At 43.0% G+C, this 19411-nt stretch overlaps 9 non-coding genes and 7 pseudogenes across 9 annotated transcripts; all 16 read left to right on the top strand.

Annotated features, from left to right (window-relative positions):
- The first annotated feature begins 162 nt into the window (after positions 1 to 162).
- Positions 163 to 326, top strand: LOC120043181. Its single transcript, XR_005476346.1, has one exon. It is a non-coding gene; the product is annotated as a U1 spliceosomal RNA (small nuclear RNA).
- Positions 327 to 1003: 677 nt separating this feature from the next.
- On the top strand, positions 1004 to 1122 carry LOC120043154. The gene has a single exon (XR_005476324.1). It is a non-coding gene; the product is annotated as a 5S ribosomal RNA (ribosomal RNA).
- Positions 1123 to 1813: 691 nt separating this feature from the next.
- On the top strand, positions 1814 to 1962 carry LOC120043182 (annotated as a pseudogene).
- Positions 1963 to 9033: 7071 nt separating this feature from the next.
- LOC120043187 lies at positions 9034 to 9184 on the top strand (annotated as a pseudogene).
- A 682-nt stretch (positions 9185 to 9866) lies between these two features.
- LOC120043133 lies at positions 9867 to 9985 on the top strand. The gene has a single exon (XR_005476318.1). It is a non-coding gene; the product is annotated as a 5S ribosomal RNA (ribosomal RNA).
- A 692-nt stretch (positions 9986 to 10677) lies between these two features.
- LOC120043185 lies at positions 10678 to 10828 on the top strand (annotated as a pseudogene).
- Positions 10829 to 11509: 681 nt separating this feature from the next.
- On the top strand, positions 11510 to 11628 carry LOC120043186. Its single transcript, XR_005476347.1, has one exon. It is a non-coding gene; the product is annotated as a 5S ribosomal RNA (ribosomal RNA).
- A 692-nt stretch (positions 11629 to 12320) lies between these two features.
- On the top strand, positions 12321 to 12476 carry LOC120043129. The gene has a single exon (XR_005476316.1). It is a non-coding gene; the product is annotated as a U1 spliceosomal RNA (small nuclear RNA).
- Positions 12477 to 13153: 677 nt separating this feature from the next.
- On the top strand, positions 13154 to 13272 carry LOC120043174. The gene has a single exon (XR_005476343.1). It is a non-coding gene; the product is annotated as a 5S ribosomal RNA (ribosomal RNA).
- Positions 13273 to 13964: 692 nt separating this feature from the next.
- Positions 13965 to 14114, top strand: LOC120043179 (annotated as a pseudogene).
- Positions 14115 to 14795: 681 nt separating this feature from the next.
- LOC120043170 lies at positions 14796 to 14914 on the top strand. The gene has a single exon (XR_005476339.1). It is a non-coding gene; the product is annotated as a 5S ribosomal RNA (ribosomal RNA).
- A 693-nt stretch (positions 14915 to 15607) lies between these two features.
- On the top strand, positions 15608 to 15758 carry LOC120043183 (annotated as a pseudogene).
- Positions 15759 to 16441: 683 nt separating this feature from the next.
- On the top strand, positions 16442 to 16560 carry LOC120043158. The gene has a single exon (XR_005476328.1). It is a non-coding gene; the product is annotated as a 5S ribosomal RNA (ribosomal RNA).
- Positions 16561 to 17252: 692 nt separating this feature from the next.
- Positions 17253 to 17402, top strand: LOC120043178 (annotated as a pseudogene).
- Positions 17403 to 18083: 681 nt separating this feature from the next.
- On the top strand, positions 18084 to 18202 carry LOC120043127. Its single transcript, XR_005476315.1, has one exon. It is a non-coding gene; the product is annotated as a 5S ribosomal RNA (ribosomal RNA).
- Positions 18203 to 18896: 694 nt separating this feature from the next.
- LOC120043148 lies at positions 18897 to 19047 on the top strand (annotated as a pseudogene).
- Positions 19048 to 19411: the final 364 nt, after the last annotated feature.

The raw sequence follows: 19411 nt of genomic DNA, 5'->3' as shown, positions 1-19411 counted from the left end.
TCACTGATATAATCTAGTAAACAAAATAAACTACTTTTTCACCACTCTGTGTGCAAGTGCATTCCTAAACGGCATTTAACGCAGGTCGATGTGATATGATATTATCAGAACACAAAGTGGTTACCGTTAGCGGAAAATGTTGGCACTGGAGAGACTTGCCCTCCACTAAGCAGAAGAGATACCGTGATCAAGAAGGTGGTTCACCCAGTGTGGGGCTCAGCCATTGCACTCTGGCTGTGCTGACCCTTTGCGAATTTTCCAAATGTGGGAATCTCGATTGCGTAATTTATGGTAGTGGTCTGTAGTGGTCGTTTGCGCTTTACTCTGATGTCTTTGTAAATAATAAACCTTTGCTTGGCGGCAGGCTTGAGGATGACTTGAGTCAACTGACTGTGCTTATGGAGATCTTTGAAGTCAGTTGTGAAAGAGACTTTGTGGACCAATCGAAAGGTGGAAACATTTGTTTGTAGCAAAACATTGTTGGCATTTTGTCGAAACATTATGTTGCGAAATGCAGCATTGTATTTATGCCACGCTGGTACTTCAATCAAGAGATAGTTGAGAAGCCACTCTAACCCCCCCCGGTCATGATGTGTCATACGCGCCCCATGCGCTTCCAATATGAAATTGTCCATACATGCGTTCCTCCTTAGCACAGAACAATGCAATAGGTTTTCAACATCCAGAGCTTTTGTGTATTTATTGTGGCTAGTAGGATAGCTGCATGGGAAACTGTTGCTGATGATGTATTTGTCAGAAGTCATTGTATTTGTCCGTTTTTTCCCACAAGGCTGAAATATGTGCCCTCGCTTAGAAATGTTAGCAAGGTTTGTTTGTATTTCATCCAACTATCTGTGCTAAAAAGTGATGGCTACAGTATATGTAATTTCTTCCACTTTTTGAGTGAGCCAAAGTTCAAGCTGCTTATCTAATTGGTGAGAATGCAATGTCTGTTTATCAGACTCACTTTGACTTTATATGGTGTACCAAGAGATGTACCTTCGCTTACGGCCATACCAGCCTGAATATGCCCGATCTCGTCTGATCTCGGAAGCTAAGCAGGGTCGGGCCTGGTTAGTACTTGGATGGGAGACCGCCTGGGAATACCAGGTGCTGTAAGCCTTTTGTCCACTAGGGGGTGTGGCATTATTTCATCAGCAACACTGCCTTGTAGTAAGCATTTGATGCTGAATTGACTAAATGCAGCTTCTATGGGCTAGTCTCCCCTGCCCTTTTAATACGATCAAAGTTCCTTGTGTTGTCAGGGAGCAACTGCCTTTTATGCATAAGACAAATAAGAATATTGTTACTGAATGCAGCTTGTGTGTGCTCTGTGCTCCCTCGCCCTGTTCAAATGATCAAAGGAAATAATGCTGGTGAGGAGTGGAACTGGACTGGTGTCTGATGGCCCTGTGTTTTCCATGTTGGAATTACAACCCTTCTTTTATGGAGTAAATCAAAAGCACAAGAGAATCTGAGATGTTATCGATAATAAATCAATTGGTTTCATGCATTTGTCTGTGTGTGTGTGTGTGTCTGAATGTGATTGTATTTCGTCATATCGCAAACATTTGTGATATCAGATAGGTTAAGATATTAAAAAGTAATTGGTGATTTTTTCGACAGTGTTGCATGATGGGAATCTAGTGGTTCACTGATATAATCTAGTAAACAAAATAAACTACTTTTTCACCACTCTGTGTGCAAGTGCATTCCTAAACGGCATTTAACGCAGGTCGATGTGATATGATATTATCAGAACACAAAGTGGTTACCGTTAGCGGAAAATGTTGGCACTGGAGAGACTTTTCCTCCACTAAGCAGAAGAGATACCGTGATCAAGAAGGTGGTTCACCCAGTGTGGGGCTCAGCCATTGCACTCTGGCTGTGCTGACCCCTTGCGAATTTTCCAAATGTGGGAATCTCGATTGCATAAATTTATGGTAGTGCTCGTTTGAGCTTTACCCTGATGTCTTTGTTAATGATAAACTGTTGCTTGGCGGCAGGCTTAAGGATGACTTGAGTCAACTGACTGTGCTTATGGAGATCTTTGAAGTCAGTTGTGAAGGAGACTTTGTGGACCAATCGAAAGGTGGAAACATTTGTTTGTAGCAAAATATTGTTGGCATTTTGTCGAAACATTATGTTGCGAAATGCAGCATTGTATTTATGCCACGCTGGTACTTCAATCAAGAGATAGTTGAGAAGCCACTCTAACCCCCCCCCCGGTCATGATGTGTCATACGCGCCCCATGCGCTTCCAATATGAAATTGTCCATACATGCGTTCCTCCTTAGCACAGAACAATGCAATAGGTTTTCAACATCCAGAGCTTTTGTGTATTTATTGTGGCTAGTAGGATAGCTGCATGGGAAACTGTTGCTGATGATGTATTTGTCAGAAGTCATTGTATTTGTCCGTTTTTTCCCACAAGGCTGAAATATGTGCCCTCGCTTAGAAATGTTAGCAAGGTTTGTTTGTATTTCATCCAACTATCTGTGCTAAAAAGTGATGGCTACAGTATATGTAATTTCTTCCACTTTTTGAGTGAGCCAAAGTTCAAGCTGCTTATCTAATTGGTGAGAATGCAATGTCTGTTTATCAGACTCACTTTGACTTTATATGGTGTACCAAGAGATGTACCTTCGCTTACGGCCATACCAGCCTGAATACGCACCTGTTGTTGGGTAATTGACACAGGTGTGAGTGATTGCGCTGAGTCTGAGTGTTTGCTCCAGAGAGTTTGTGTTTGAGTTTTTGGGCTTTTTGAAGTACAATCTCCTTTTTGTGAATTGATTAAGTTTGAGTTATAGTTTGGGGTTGTTCCCCGACAGCATATTGCTGTTTGGGGGACTTTCCTCCTGTCGTTTTTGAGGATGGATACAATGGCTTGGACCCACGCTGGTAAAAAGATGACGAACAAAGGAAACATGGAAAATGGCGCTACAACAAGACACAAGCAAAAGTATGAAAAGAATTTAACAGTGGCTGTGGAAATTATGGGAGAGGAGAAAATTACAATGATGGAGCTATTGAGAGGGATTAAAGAAGTTTGTGGACTGGTCTGCGGATGTCGGGTCAAAGATGAAAAACGATATGAAGTGACGCTATCAAGTGCGAGAGGGAAGGAAAAACTGATGGATGGATTTAAAATCCGGAGCTGTCGAATCATGGGAAAGGATCTTTCGCTGGATGAGATGGTTGTATCCTTCTTAAACCTCCCAGTATATATTACAGACGAGGACATCACAGAACGGCTAAGAGCATGGGGTGTGTCTGCTGTATCACCGGTGAAAAGGCGCTACTGGCCAGGGACGGAAGTTGCCGATGGGACGCGCTTCTGCAAAGTAAAGTTCACAGACACTGTGCGCTCGCTTGCCATATTCGGCCAAATTTGAAACGATGGAAGGGGCTGAGTATTTTAGAGTAATACACGATCGTCAGGTGAAGGTCTGTAGGCTGTGTATCCAGCCAGGGCACGTGCTACGTGAGTGCCCTGATTTCGCATGTCATAAGTGTGGTGAGCAGGGGCATTACGCACGAGAGTGCAATGGGAGAAGAGAGCGCGGTTGTGTTGGATGCGGGAGGAGTGTTGCGCAGTGCTCATGTTCCCATGGTGAAGATGCTCATGACTTGGCATCACAGGTCTTCAGCGGAAATAGTGTCATGGAGGAGAGCGAGATGGAAGGAACGGGGGATGAGATCGGCATGAGCGAGCAGTCCCAGGGAGAGAGGGAGGGCGAAGAAGACCAGAGGCAGTCGGAGGATGAAGCAGAGACGGGGCCTTGTCCTGTAGGAAAGGAGGCATTAAAGGATGGAGGGATAAGTTCAAGCCTGGATGATGTGGAGTTGGAGGGCGTTCCTCGTGGAGAGGGGGGGGTAGAGTGGTTTGAAAAAGAAGCACATGGAGAGGCATTGGCTTCGGGTTCTGCAGGTGAAGTGGAGATCCCGACTGGGTCTGAAGTCCAGGGAGGCTACTCTAGGGAGGTGGATCCTGCAAGGGATGACTCTTATAAACGAAAAGGGTCGGAAGAAGAGCTGACGGAGGAAGAGAAGGAGCACATACAATCTCTGCGGAGGGAGAGTAAAAGGAACATGATTACCAGGAGAAAAAAAAGGTAAAAGATCAATCAGGAAGGACTGGATTCATCCCCTCCTCTTTATATTCATAATGGTGAGAGTTGTATCTATCAACACTAATGGACTTCGTAGCAAAGAAAAGCTAGAGCTAGTGTTGGAAGCCTTTTCTGCGGACATACTATGTCTTCAGGAGACTCATTGGACTGAGCCGTATATGGACAATGTAAGGCAGAGATGGAATGGACAAATATACGTAAGTAATGGTACTGTGCGGGCATGTGGGGTAGCTATTTTGGTAAAACACAATGTTGTGTCTAATATAAATTTGTTATGTGCTGACACTGTGGGTCGAATGGTGGGAGTGGGTTTCACTTATCAAGATGTAGAGTACTCGTTATACAATATGTATGCTCCTAATAAAGAAATTGATAGGAGGGTTATGTTTATGTCAATGGGGGGATTATGTGGGAAGAACTGTCTGCTTGTGGGAGATTTTAATGTATGGATGGATAGGCTAGATGCCTCAAGTAGCGCACATTTTGGCTCTGACTCATCTAGGGGAGCGCTAGTAAGGCTAATGCGGGATGAGGATTGGGTGGATATATGGAGGGAGAGGAATCCAGATAAGCGGGTGTTCTCTCGAAGACAAGTGGTGAGGGGTGAGCTCAAGCAGTCACGTATAGATTTGTGTCTCGCTCATAGAGAGGTTGCGCACTTGGTTGCGGGGGTAGAGTATTCTCAGACATTTTTTAGTGACCATGATGCTCTGCTTTTCCGGCTGGGTGCATCAGGGGAGGGGAGGGGGGGGGGTTTGTGGTGTCTTAATGCCAGTCTGCTGAAGGATGAGGGGTTTAAGGCAGCAGTGAAAGAGTGTGTGAAAGACGCCGTGTCAGATCCTCTATTTGAGTCTGATGTGAGTGTGTGGTGGGAAGGATTAAAAGGGGAGTTCAAGAGGCTGGCAATATCTAGTGCAAGACAGGCAAATGTGTTAAGGAGGAGGGAGGAGAGGATTCTTAAATCCCGCCTGTTATTGGAATTAGAAAAGGTAGAAAACTGTCCAGGCTATGATGTTACAGAGTACCTGAGGGTGAGGGAGGAGTTGAGGGTAGTAGAGAGGCACAGGTGTATGGGGGCAGTGGTGAGGAGTAGAGCACAGTATGTGGTGGATGGGGAGAAGAATACTGCTTTTTTCCTGGGGTTAGAAAGGAGGATGCAGGAAAGGAGTTTTCTAACGGAGCTGTTAAATGAGAGAGGGGAGAGGGTGACAGATCTGGAAGGAATTTTAAATACAGTGCATTCCTTTTATAAGGGCTTATTTACGTCGGGCGGGGTAGATGAAGTGAGTATGAGAAGAGTGCTAGAAGCAGTGGAGGCTAGGGTGTCGACTGAGGATGCAGAGATGTGTGATGCTGATTTTACATTGGCAGAGATTAAAGCTGCTATCTTGGGCCTGAACTTAAATAAGAGCCCGGGTTCAGATGGTCTGACTGCAGAATTTTACCGAGAGTTTAGGGACATACTGGCCCCACTGATGCTGCGTGTGTATGTGTGTATGGAGGAGAAGAGGGTAGTCCCTGAATCTTTAGCTATGGGTGTGTTGACTATGTTATATAAAGGGAAGGGGAGCAGACTGAAATTAGAGAACTACAGACCAATAACCCTTTTGAACTCAGACAATAAGGTGCTAGCTAAGATAATGGCAAATAGGTTGAATAAGGTGATGGGAAGCATCATAGCACCTACTCAGGCCTATGGAGTTCCAGGGCGGGATGTAGTGGACACCCTCTGCACTATCCGAGATGTAGTGAAGCAGATGCAGGAAGTGGGAGGGGCGGTGCTCTGTCTAGATCTGAATAAAGCTTTTGATCGGGTGGAGCATCGGTTCCTATTAGAGGCTTTGGCAAGATTTGGGTTCGGGCCTCGTCTTAAAGAATGGGTGAAGCTTTTGTATGGGTCAGCTTGCAGTGTCGTTAAATGTAATGGTGTGCTAACTGATTCCTTTCCCCTGGGCAGGTCTGTTAGGCAGGGTTGTCCATTGTCTGCATTGCTATACAGCATCTCAGTAGAGCCTTTAGCGGCGTTTGTAAAGCGTGATGGAGGAGTGCATGGAGTGGACCTCCCGGGGGGAGGCGTCAGTGTAATGCATCATTATGCTGATGATACCACATGTACTGTGCGGGATGGAGAGAGTGTGAATTGTCTGATGAAGTGTTTTGATGTGTATGGGAGAGCTTCTGGGGCTAAGGTGAATGTAGAAAAGTCACAAATGTTATGTGCTGATGATAATGTTATAAGTACATGTAACATTCCTTTTAAGACTGTTAAGGGGCATGTGAGAATTTTAGGTGTGAATATTGGGGTAGATGAGCGGGAGGCGAGGGACTTAACTTGGACAGGGGTGATTAATAAAATAAAGACGACTTTAAATTGTTGGAAACAAAGGAAATTAAAATTGAGGGGGAAAGTGGTGGTGGTGAATGCATTGTTGATGTCCAAATGTGTGTATACCTTAGGGGTTATGGACATGCCGGAATGGGTTCTGAAGGGAATTAATAATTTAGTGTCTGATTTCCTGTGGGGTGGGAAGGGGGTGAAGATTGCTCACGATGTGATGATAGCAAATTATGATAGGGGTGGGTTGAGATTAATAGATCTGGAAGTGAAGTTAAAAGCCATGAGGGTTAAGAGAGTGCAACGGTTTTTGTATGGGGAGGAGGGTCAGGGGTGGAAGGAGTTTTTCAGACATTGGTTGCATAGGAGTGGAGGTTGTGGGGATTACGGGTTGTTAATGTGTTTTAAGCCTAGCATGTATGCAGAGGTGCCTGAGTTTTACCAGGAGGTGTTCAGGGCCTGGGCAGAGTTCTTACCGCAGGTAAGTTATGAGTGTGACTCTATAGGGGTGATTTTGAATATACCAGTTTTTCTGAACCCAATGCTGAAATCAGAGGGAAAGATGATGGAGAGTAAGGTAATAATGAAGGCAGGCATGATAAGAGTGAGGGACTTTAGGTATGAGGTGGTGCCGGGGTTCCTGCCTGATCAGGCGATCGTAGATACTGTCTGGGGTATAGATGAAGATGTCAGAAAAGGGACGGTGTTGCGAATGTATGAGAGGATAAAGGAGTGTGTTCCAGGGGAGTGGGTGAGGCTGCTGGACAATCATTCGAGTAATGGAGTCTTAGAGACCTTGCCTGAGATGAAGGTGAAATGTGGAGAAACCATGCAAGCCTTATCCTCTACTCAGGTGAGGGCCTTATACTGGGCGATTATTACCAGGAAGGTCAGAGCGCCGGCATCGGAGAAAGTGTGGAGGCAAGTTTTTCCAGGGATGGAAGTTGAGACGTTGTGGGAAAACATGGTAGTGAGGCTCAACAGTCTAGAATGTACCCATTTTGACTTTATGTTGAGGCACAACCGTGTTTTTACTAAGGTGGTGTTACATCAGGTAGACAGGTCAGTGTCTCGTGTGTGTGATGTATGTAGAGATGAGGATGAAAATCTGATGCACATGATGTTTGAATGTGTTGATGTGGCTGGGTTTTATGTGAGGTTGAGGGAAATGTTAGAAAGGTACTGGGGAGAAGAGATAATAGGTGGGGTTGATTGGAGGTGGTTGGTATTGTTTGGAGTGGGTCAGCATGTGAGGGGGGTGAATATTGTATTGTTGAATTTTATGCTATCACATGCAAGGTATGCGGTATATTCTAGGAGGAACTTGGCAAGGTTTGAGGGAAAGAGGGTGACAGTGTGGAAGGTATTTGAAGGATTGATAAGGAAGGATGTAGATTTGATGTATAGGTCTAAGCAGGAGGATTTTGAGAAGGTGTTTATGAAGGATTGTGGATTTATTACTGTGGGGGAGGATGGTGGTTTGGTGTATGGGTTTTGATGTGTAAAGTGTTGGAGATATTATTTTTTATTATTTTTTATTATTTTTTATTTTTATTTTTATTTTTTTTGTGGAATTTGTCTTAATAAAGTCTTGTATGCATTGGTTGTATAATTCTGGTATTTTAATTTCTTTGGGTTTTTTGATTTGATAGGGGGTGAATTGTTTGCCTGCCTATGTTTAGAAATGTATTGATTGAAATGGTTTTTGCATATTGAATTTGTAAATATTGTAAAACAAGAATTTTTTATAATAAAAAAAAAAAAAAAAAAAAAAATATGCCCGATCTCGTCTGATCTCGGAAGCTAAGCAGGGTCGGGCCTGGTTAGTACTTGGATGGGAGACCGCCTGGGAATACCAGGTGCTGTAAGCCTTTTGTCCACTAGGGGGTGTGGCATTATTTCATCAGCAACACTGCCTTGTAGTAAGCATTTGATGCTGAATTGACTAAATGCAGCTTCTATGGGCTAGTCTCCCCTGCCCTTTTAATACGATCAAAGTTCCTTGTGTTGTCAGGGAGCAACTGCCTTTTATGCATAAGACAAATAAGAATATTGTTACTGAATGCAGCTTGTGTGTGCTCTGTGCTCCCTCGCCCTGTTCAAATGATCAAAGGAAATAATGCTGGTGAGGAGTGGAACTGGACTGGTGTCTGATGGCCCTGTGTTTTCCATGTTGGAATTACAACCCTTCTTTTATGGAGTAAATCAAAAGCACAAGAGAATCTGAGATGTTATCGATAATAAATCAATTGGTTTCATGCATTTGTCTGTGTGTGTGTGTGTGTCTGAATGTGATTGTATTTCGTCATATCGCAAACATTTGTGATATCAGATAGGTTAAGATATTAAAAAGTAATTGGTGATTTTTTCGACAGTGTTGCATGATGGGAATCTAGTGGTTCACTGATATAATCTAGTAAACAAAATAAACTACTTTTTCACCACTCTGTGTGCAAGTGCATTCCTAAACGGCATTTAACGCAGGTCGATGTGATATGATATTATCAGAACACAAAGTGGTTACCGTTAGCGGAAAATGTTGGCACTGGAGAGACTTGCCCTCCACTAAGCAGAAGAGATACCGTGATCAAGAAGGTGGTTCACCCAGTGTGGGGCTCAGCCATTGCACTCTGGCTGTGCTGACCCCTTGTGAATTTTCCAAATGTGGGAATCTCGATTGCAATAATTTATGGTAGTGGTCGTTTGCGCTTTACCCTGATGTCTTTGTTAATGATAAACCGTTGCTTGGCGGCAGGCTTAAGGATGACTTGAGTCAACTGACTGTGCTTATGGAGATCTTTGAAGTCAGTTGTGAAAGAGACTTTGTGGACCAATCGAAAGGTGGAAACATTTGTTTGTAGCAAAACATTGTTGGCATTTTGTCGAAACATTATGTTGCGAAATGCAGCATTGTATTTATGCCACGCTGGTACTTCAATCAAGAGATAGTTGAGAAGCCACTCTAACCCCCCCCCGGTCATGATGTGTCATACGCGCCCCATGCGCTTCCAATATGAAATTGTCCATACATGCGTTCCTCCTTAGCACAGAACAATGCAATAGGTTTTCAACATCCAGAGCTTTTGTGTATTTATTGTGGCTAGTAGGATAGCTGCATGGGAAACTGTTGCTGATGATGTATTTGTCAGAAGTCATTGTATTTGTCCGTTTTTTCCCACAAGGCTGAAATATGTGCCCTCGCTTTGAAATGTTAGCAAGGTTTGTTTGTATTTCATCCAACTATCTGTGCTAAAAAGTGATGGCTACAGTATATGTAATTTCTTCCACTTTTTGAGTGAGCCAAAGTTCAAGCTGCTTATCTAATTGGTGAGAATGCAATGTCTGTTTATCAGACTCACTTTGACTTTATATGGTGTACCAAGAGATGTGCCTTCGCTTACGGCCATACCAGCCTGAATACGCCCGATCTCGTCTGATCTCGGAAGCTAAGCAGGGTCGGGCCTGGTTAGTACTTGGATGGGAGACCGCCTGGGAATACCAGGTGCTGTAAGCCTTTTGTCCACTAGGGGGTGTGGCATTATTTCATCAGCAACACTGCCTTGTAGTAAGCATTTGATGCTGAATTGACTAAATGCAGCTTCTATGGGCTAGTCTCCCCTGCCCTTTTAATACGATCAAAGTTCCTTGTGTTGTCAGGGAGCAACTGCCTTTTATTGCATAAGACAAATAAGAATATTGTTACTGAATGCAGCTTGTGTGTGCTCTGTGCTCCCTCGCCCTGTTCAAATGATCAAAGGAAATAATGCTGGTGAGGAGTGGAACTGGACTGGTGTCTGATGGCCCTGTGTTTTCCATGTTGGAATTACAACCCTTCTTTTATGGAGTAAATCAAAAGCACAAGAGAATCTGAGATGTTATCGATAATAAATCAATTGGTTTCATGCATTTGTCTGTGTGTGTGTGTGTGTCTGAATGTGATTGTATTTCGTCATATCGCAAACATTTGTGATATCAGATAGGTTAAGATATTAAAAAGTAATTGGTGATTTTTTCGACAGTGTTGCATGATGGGAATCTAGTGGTTCACTGATATAATCTAGTAAACAAAATAAACTACTTTTTCACCACTCTGTGTGCAAGTGCATTCCTAAACGGCATTTAACGCAGGTCGATGTGATATGATATTATCAGAACACAAAGTGGTTACCGTTAGCGGAAAATGTTGGCACTGGAGAGACTTGCCCTCCACTAAGCAGAAGAGATACCGTGATCAAGAAGGTGGTTCACCCAGTGTGGGGCTCAGCCATTGCACTCTGGCTGTGCTGACCCCTTGTGAATTTTCCAAATGTGGGAATCTCGATTGCAATAATTTATGGTAGTGGTCGTTTGCGCTTTACCCTGATGTCTTTGTTAATGATAAACCGTTGCTTGGCGGCAGGCTTAAGGATGACTTGAGTCAACTGACTGTGCTTATGGAGATCTTTGAAGTCAGTTGTGAAAGAGACTTTGTGGACCAATCGAAAGGTGGAAACATTTGTTTGTAGCAAAACATTGTTGGCATTTTGTCGAAACATTATGTTGCGAAATGCAGCATTGTATTTATGCCACGCTGGTACTTCAATCAAGAGATAGTTGAGAAGCCACTCTAACCCCCCCCGGTCATGATGTGTCATACGCGCCCCATGCGCTTCCAATATGAAATTGTCCATACATGCGTTCCTCCTTAGCACAGAACAATGCAATAGGTTTTCAACATCCAGAGCTTTTGTGTATTTATTGTGGCTAGTAGGATAGCTGCATGGGAAACTGTTGCTGATGATGTATTTGTCAGAAGTCATTGTATTTGTCCGTTTTTTCCCACAAGGCTGAAATATGTGCCCTCGCTTTGAAATGTTAGCAAGGTTTGTTTGTATTTCATCCAACTATCTGTGCTAAAAAGTGATGGCTACAGTATATGTAATTTCTTCCACTTTTTGAGTGAGCCAAAGTTCAAGCTGCTTATCTAATTGGTGAGAATGCAATGTCTGTTTATCAGACTCACTTTGACTTTATATGGTGTACCAAGAGATGTGCCTTCGCTTACGGCCATACCAGCCTGAATACGCCCGATCTCGTCTGATCTCGGAAGCTAAGCAGGGTCGGGCCTGGTTAGTACTTGGATGGGAGACCGCCTGGGAATACCAGGTGCTGTAAGCCTTTTGTCCACTAGGGGGTGTGGCATTATTTCATCAGCAACACTGCCTTGTAGTAAGCATTTGATGCTGAATTGACTAAATGCAGCTTCTATGGGCTAGTCTCCCCTGCCCTTTTAATACGATCAAAGTTCCTTGTGTTGTCAGGGAGCAACTGCCTTTTATTGCATAAGACAAATAAGAATATTGTTACTGAATGCAGCTTGTGTGTGCTCTGTGCTCCCTCGCCCTGTTCAAATGATCAAAGGAAATAATGCTGGTGAGGAGTGGAACTGGACTGGTGTCTGATGGCCCTGTGTTTTCCATGTTGGAATTACAACCCTTCTTTTATGGAGTAAATCAAAAGCACAAGAGAATCTGAGATGTTATCGATAATAAATCAATTGGTTTCATGCATTTGTCTGTGTGTGTGTGTGTGTCTGAATGTGATTGTATTTCGTCATATCGCAAACATTTGTGATATCAGATAGGTTAAGATATTAAAAAGTAATTGGTGATTTTTTCGACAGTGTTGCATGATGGGAATCTAGTGGTTCACTGATATAATCTAGTAAACAAAATAAACTACTTTTTCACCACTCTGTGTGCAAGTGCATTCCTAAACGGCATTTAACGCAGGTCGATGTGATATGATATTATCAGAACACAAAGTGGTTACCGTTAGCGGAAAATGTTGGCACTGGAGAGACTTGCCCTCCACTAAGCAGAAGAGATACCGTGATCAAGAAGGTGGTTGCACCCAGTGTGGGGCTCAGCCATTGCACTCTGGCTGTGCTGACCCCTTGTGAATTTTCCAAATGTGGGAATCTCGATTGCAATAATTTATGGTAGTGGTCGTTTGTGCTTTACCCTGATGTCTTTGTTAATGATAAACCGTTGCTTGGCGGCAGGCTTAAGGATGACTTGAGTCAACTGACTGTGCTTATGGAGATCTTTGAAGTCAGTTGTGAAAGAGACTTTGTGGACCAATCGAAAGGTGGAAACATTTGTTTGTAGCAAAACATTGTTGGCATTTTGTCGAAACATTATGTTGCGAAATGCAGCATTGTATTTATGCCACGCTGGTACTTCAATCAAGAGATAGTTGAGAAGCCACTCTAACCCCCCCCGGTCATGATGTGTCATACGCGCCCCATGCGCTTCCAATATGAAATTGTCCATACATGCGTTCCTCCTTAGCACAGAACAATGCAATAGGTTTTCAACATCCAGAGCTTTTGTGTATTTATTGTGGCTAGTAGGATAGCTGCATGGGAAACTGTTGCTGATGATGTATTTGTCAGAAGTCATTGTATTTGTCCGTTTTTTCCCACAAGGCTGAAATATGTGCCCTCGCTTTGAAATGTTAGCAAGGTTTGTTTGTATTTCATCCAACTATCTGTGCTAAAAAGTGATGGCTACAGTATATGTAATTTCTTCCACTTTTTGAGTGAGCCAAAGTTCAAGCTGCTTATCTAATTGGTGAGAATGCAATGTCTGTTTATCAGACTCACTTTGACTTTATATGGTGTACCAAGAGATGTGCCTTCGCTTACGGCCATACCAGCCTGAATACGCCCGATCTCGTCTGATCTCGGAAGCTAAGCAGGGTCGGGCCTGGTTAGTACTTGGATGGGAGACCGCCTGGGAATACCAGGTGCTGTAAGCCTTTTGTCCACTAGGGGGTGTGGCATTATTTCATCAGCAACACTGCCTTGTAGTAAGCATTTGATGCTGAATTGACTAAATGCAGCTTCTATGGGCTAGTCTCCCCTGCCCTTTTAATACGATCAAAGTTCCTTGTGTTGTCAGGGAGCAACTGCCTTTTATTGCATAAGACAAATAAGAATATTGTTACTGAATGCAGCTTGTGTGTGCTCTGTGCTCCCTCGCCCTGTTCAAATGATCAAAGGAAATAATGCTGGTGAGGAGTGGAACTGGACTGGTGTCTGATGGCCCTGTGTTTTCCATGTTGGAATTACAACCCTTCTTTTATGGAGTAAATCAAAAGCACAAGAGAATCTGAGATGTTATCGATAATAAATCAATTGGTTTCATGCATTTGTCTGTGTGTGTGTGTGTGTCTGAATGTGATTGTATTTCGTCATATCGCAAACATTTGTGATATCAGATAGGTTAAGATATTAAAAAGTAATTGGTGATTTTTTCGACAGTGTTGCATGATGGGAATCTAGTGGTTCACTGATATAATCTAGTAAACAAAATAAACTACTTTTTCACCACTCTGTGTGCAAGTGCATTCCTAAACGGCATTTAACGCAGGTCGATGTGATATGATATTATCAGAACACAAAGTGGTTACCGTTAGCGGAAAATGTTGGCACTGGAGAGACTTGCCCTCCACTAAGCAGAAGAGATACCGTGATCAAGAAGGTGGTTCACCCAGTGTGGGGCTCAGCCATTGCACTCTGGCTGTGCTGACCCCTTGTGAATTTTCCAAATGTGGGAATCTCGATTGCATAATTTATGGTAGTGGTCGTTTGCGCTTTACCCTGATGTCTTTGTTAATGATAAACCGTTGCTTGGCGGCAGGCTTAAGGATGACTTGAGTCAACTGACTGTGCTTATGGAGATCTTTGAAGTCAGTTGTGAAAGAGACTTTGTGGACCAATCGAAAGGTGGAAACATTTGTTTGTAGCAAAACATTGTTGGCATTTTGTCGAAACATTATGTTGCGAAATGCAGCATTGTATTTATGCCACGCTGGTACTTCAATCAAGAGATAGTTGAGAAGCCACTCTAACCCCCCCCGGTCATGATGTGTCATACGCGCCCCATGCGCTTCCAATATGAAATTGTCCATACATGCGTTCCTCCTTAGCACAGAACAATGCAATAGGTTTTCAACATCCAGAGCTTTTGTGTATTTATTGTGGCTAGTAGGATAGCTGCATGGGAAACTGTTGCTGATGATGTATTTGTCAGAAGTCATTGTATTTGTCCGTTTTTTCCCACAAGGCTGAAATATGTGCCCTCGCTTTGAAATGTTAGCAAGGTTTGTTTGTATTTCATCCAACTATCTGTGCTAAAAAGTGATGGCTACAGTATATGTAATTTCTTCCACTTTTTGAGTGAGCCAAAGTTCAAGCTGCTTATCTAATTGGTGAGAATGCAATGTCTGTTTATCAGACTCACTTTGACTTTATATGGTGTACCAAGAGATGTGCCTTCGCTTACGGCCATACCAGCCTGAATACGCCCGATCTCGTCTGATCTCGGAAGCTAAGCAGGGTCGGGCCTGGTTAGTACTTGGATGGGAGACCGCCTGGGAATACCAGGTGCTGTAAGCCTTTTGTCCACTAGGGGGTGTGGCATTATTTCATCAGCAACACTGCCTTGTAGTAAGCATTTGATGCTGAATTGACTAAATGCAGCTTCTATGGGCTAGTCTCCCCTGCCCTTTTAATACGATCAAAGTTCCTTGTGTTGTCAGGGAGCAACTGCCTTTTATTGCATAAGACAAATAAGAATATTGTTACTGAATGCAGCTTGTGTGTGCTCTGTGCTCCCTCGCCCTGTTCAAATGATCAAAGGAAATAATGCTGGTGAGGAGTGGAACTGGACTGGTGTCTGATGGCCCTGTGTTTTCCATGTTGGAATTACAACCCTTCTTTTATGGAGTAAATCAAAAGCACAAGAGAATCTGAGATGTTATCGATAATAAATCAATTGGTTTCATGCATTTGTCTGTGTGTGTGTGTGTGTCTGAATGTGATTGTATTTCGTCATATCGCAAACATTTGTGATATCAGATAGGTTAAGATATTAAAAAGTAATTGGTGATTTTTTCGACAGTGTTGCATGATGGGAATCTAGTGGTTCACTGATATAATCTAGTAAACAAAATAAACTACTTTTTCACCACTCTGTGTGCAAGTGCATTCCTAAACGGCATTTAACGCAGGTCGATGTGATATGATATTATCAGAACACAAAGTGGTTACCGTTAGCGGAAAATGTTGGCACTGGAGAGACTTTGCCCTCCACTAAGCAGAAGAGATACCGTGATCAAGAAGGTGGTTCACCCAGTGTGGGGCTCAGCCATTGCACTCTGGCTGTGCTGACCCCTTGTGAATTTTCCAAATGTGGGAATCTCGATTGCAATAATTTATGGTAGTGGTCGTTTGCGCTTTACCCTGATGTCTTTGTTAATGATAAACCGTTGCTTGGCGGCAGGCTTAAGGATGACTTGAGTCAACTGACTGTGCTTATGGAGATCTTTGAAGTCAGTTGTGAAAGAGACTTTGTGGACCAATCGAAAGGTGGAAACATTTGTTTGTAGCAAAACATTGTTGGCATTTTGTCGAAACATTATGTTGCGAAATGCAGCATTGTATTTATGCCACGCTGGTACTTCAATCAAGAGATAGTTGAGAAGCCACTCTAACCCCCCCCCGGTCATGATGTGTCATACGCGCCCCATGCGCTTCCAATATGAAATTGTCCATACATGCGTTCCTCCTTAGCACAGAACAATGCAATAGGTTTTCAACATCCAGAGCTTTTGTGTATTTATTGTGGCTAGTAGGATAGCTGCATGGGAAACTGTTGCTGATGATGTATTTGTCAGAAGTCATTGTATTTGTCCGTTTTTTCCCACAAGGCTGAAATATGTGCCCTCGCTTTAGAAATGTTAGCAAGGTTTGTTTGTATTTCATCCAACTATCTGTGCTAAAAAGTGATGGCTACAGTATATGTAATTTCTTCCACTTTTTGAGTGAGCCAAAGTTCAAGCTGCTTATCTAATTGGTGAGAATGCAATGTCTGTTTATCAGACTCACTTTGACTTTATATGGTGTACCAAGAGATGTACCTTCGCTTACGGCCATACCAGCCTGAATACGCCCGATCTCGTCTGATCTCGGAAGCTAAGCAGGGTCGGGCCTGGTTAGTACTTGGATGGGAGACCGCCTGGGAATACCAGGTGCTGTAAGCCTTTTGTCCACTAGGGGGTGTGGCATTATTTCATCAGCAACACTGCCTTGTAGTAAGCATTTGATGCTGAATTGACTAAATGCAGCTTCTATGGGCTAGTCTCCCCTGCCCTTTTAATACGATCAAAGTTCCTTGTGTTGTCAGGGAGCAACTGCCTTTTATTGCATAAGACAAATAAGAATATTGTTACTGAATGCAGCTTGTGTGTGCTCTGTGCTCCCTCGCCCTGTTCAAATGATCAAAGGAAATAATGCTGGTGAGGAGTGGAACTGGACTGGTGTCTGATGGCCCTGTGTTTTCCATGTTGGAATTACAACCCTTCTTTTATGGAGTAAATCAAAAGCACAAGAGAATCTGAGATGTTATCGATAATAAATCAATTGGTTTCATGCATTTGTCTGTGTGTGTGTGTGTGTCTGAATGTGATTGTATTTCGTCATATCGCAAACATTTGTGATATCAGATAGGTTAAGATATTAAAAAGTAATTGGTGATTTTTTCGACAGTGTTGCATGATGGGAATCTAGTGGTTCACTGATATAATCTAGTAAACAAAATAAACTACTTTTTCACCACTCTGTGTGCAAGTGCATTCCTAAACGGCATTTAACGCAGGTCGATGTGATATGATATTATCAGAACACAAAGTGGTTACCGTTAGCGGAAAATGTTGGCACTGGAGAGACTTTCCCTCCACTAAGCAGAAGAGATACCGTGATCAAGAAGGTGGTTCACCCAGTGTGGGGCTCAGCCATTGCACTCTGGCTGTGCTGACCCCTTGTGAATTTTCCAAATGTGGGAATCTCGATTGCATAATTTATGGTAGTGGTCGTTTGCGCTTTACCCTGATGTCTTTGTTAATGATAAACCGTTGCTTGGCGGCAGGCTTAAGGATGACTTGAGTCAACTGACTGTGCTTATGGAGATCTTTGAAGTCAGTTGTGAAAGAGACTTTGTGGACCAATCGAAAGGTGGAAACATTTGTTTGTAGCAAAACATTGTTGGCATTTTGTCGAAACATTATGTTGCGAAATGCAGCATTGTATTTATGCCACGCTGGTACTTCAATCAAGAGATAGTTGAGAAGCCACTCTAACCCCCCCCGGTCATGATGTGTCATACGCGCCCCATGCGCTTCCAATATGAAATTGTCCATACATGCGTTCCTCCTTAGCACAGAACAATGCAATAGGTTTTCAACATCCAGAGCTTTTGTGTATTTATTGTGGCTAGTAGGATAGCTGCATGGGAAACTGTTGCTGATGATGTATTTGTCAGAAGTCATTGTATTTGTCCGTTTTTTCCCACAAGGCTGAAATATGTGCCCTCGCTTTGAAATGTTAGCAAGGTTTGTTTGTATTTCATCCAACTATCTGTGCTAAAAAGTGATGGCTACAGTATATGTAATTTCTTCCACTTTTTGAGTGAGCCAAAGTTCAAGCTGCTTATCTAATTGGTGAGAATGCAATGTCTGTTTATCAGACTCACTTTGACTTTATATGGTGTACCAAGAGATGTTCCTTCGCTTACGGCCATACCAGCCTGAATACGCCCGATCTCGTCTGATCTCGGAAGCTAAGCAGGGTCGGGCCTGGTTAGTACTTGGATGGGAGACCGCCTGGGAATACCAGGTGCTGTAAGCCTTTTGTCCACTAGGGGGTGTGGCATTATTTCATCAGCAACACTGCCTTGTAGTAAGCATTTGATGCTGAATTGACTAAATGCAGCTTCTATGGGCTAGTCTCCCCTGCCCTTTTAATACGATCAAAGTTCCTTGTGTTGTCAGGGAGCAACTGCCTTTTATGCATAAGACAAATAAGAATATTGTTACTGAATGCAGCTTGTGTGTGCTCTGTGCTCCCTCGCCCTGTTCAAATGATCAAAGGAAATAATGCTGGTGAGGAGTGGAACTGGACTGGTGTCTGATGGCCCTGTGTTTTCCATGTTGGAATTACAACCCTTCTTTTATGGAGTAAATCAAAAGCACAAGAGAATCTGAGATGTTATCGATAATAAATCAATTGGTTTCATGCATTTGTCTGTGTGTGTGTGTGTGTGTCTGAATGTGATTGTATTTCGTCATATCGCAAACATTTGTGATATCAGATAGGTTAAGATATTAAAAAGTAATTGGTGATTTTTTCGACAGTGTTGCATGATGGGAATCTAGTGGTTCACTGATATAATCTAGTAAACAAAATAAACTACTTTTTCACCACTCTGTGTGCAAGTGCATTCCTAAACGGCATTTAACGCAGGTCGATGTGATATGATATTATCAGCAACACAAAGTGGTTCCCGTTAGCGGAAAATGTTGGCACTGGAGAGACTTGCCCTCCACTAAGCAGAAGAGATACTGTGATCAAGAAGTTGGTTGACCCAGTGTGGGGCTCAGCCATTCCACTCTGGCTGGGCTGACCCCTTTTGAATTTTCCAAATGTGGGCAATCTCGAATGCAAAATTTATGGTAGTGGTCGTTTGCTAAATTTATGGTAGTGGTCGTTTGCGCTGTACCCTGATATCTTTGTTAATGATAAACTGTTGCTTGGCGGCAGGCTTAAGGATGACTTGAGTCAACCGACTGTGCTTATGGAGATCTTTGAAGTCAGTTGTGAAAGAGACTTTGTGGACCAATCGAAAGGTGGAAACATTTGTTTGTAGCAAAACATTGTTGGCATTTTGTCTAAACATTATGTTGCGAAATGCAGCATTGTATTTATGCCACGCTGGTACTTCAATCAAGAGATAGTTGAGAAGCCACTCTAACCCCCCCGGTCATGATGTGTCATACGCGCCCCATGCGCTTCCAATATGAAATTGTCCATACATGCGTTCCTCCTTAGCACAGAACA

This window comes from Salvelinus namaycush, unplaced genomic scaffold (assembly GCF_016432855.1).
Source record: "Salvelinus namaycush isolate Seneca unplaced genomic scaffold, SaNama_1.0 Scaffold877, whole genome shotgun sequence".
NCBI lineage: Eukaryota > Metazoa > Chordata > Actinopteri > Salmoniformes > Salmonidae > Salvelinus > Salvelinus namaycush.
Note: the sequence above shows the minus strand (reverse complement) of the source record. Positions and strands in the feature narration are given on the sequence as shown.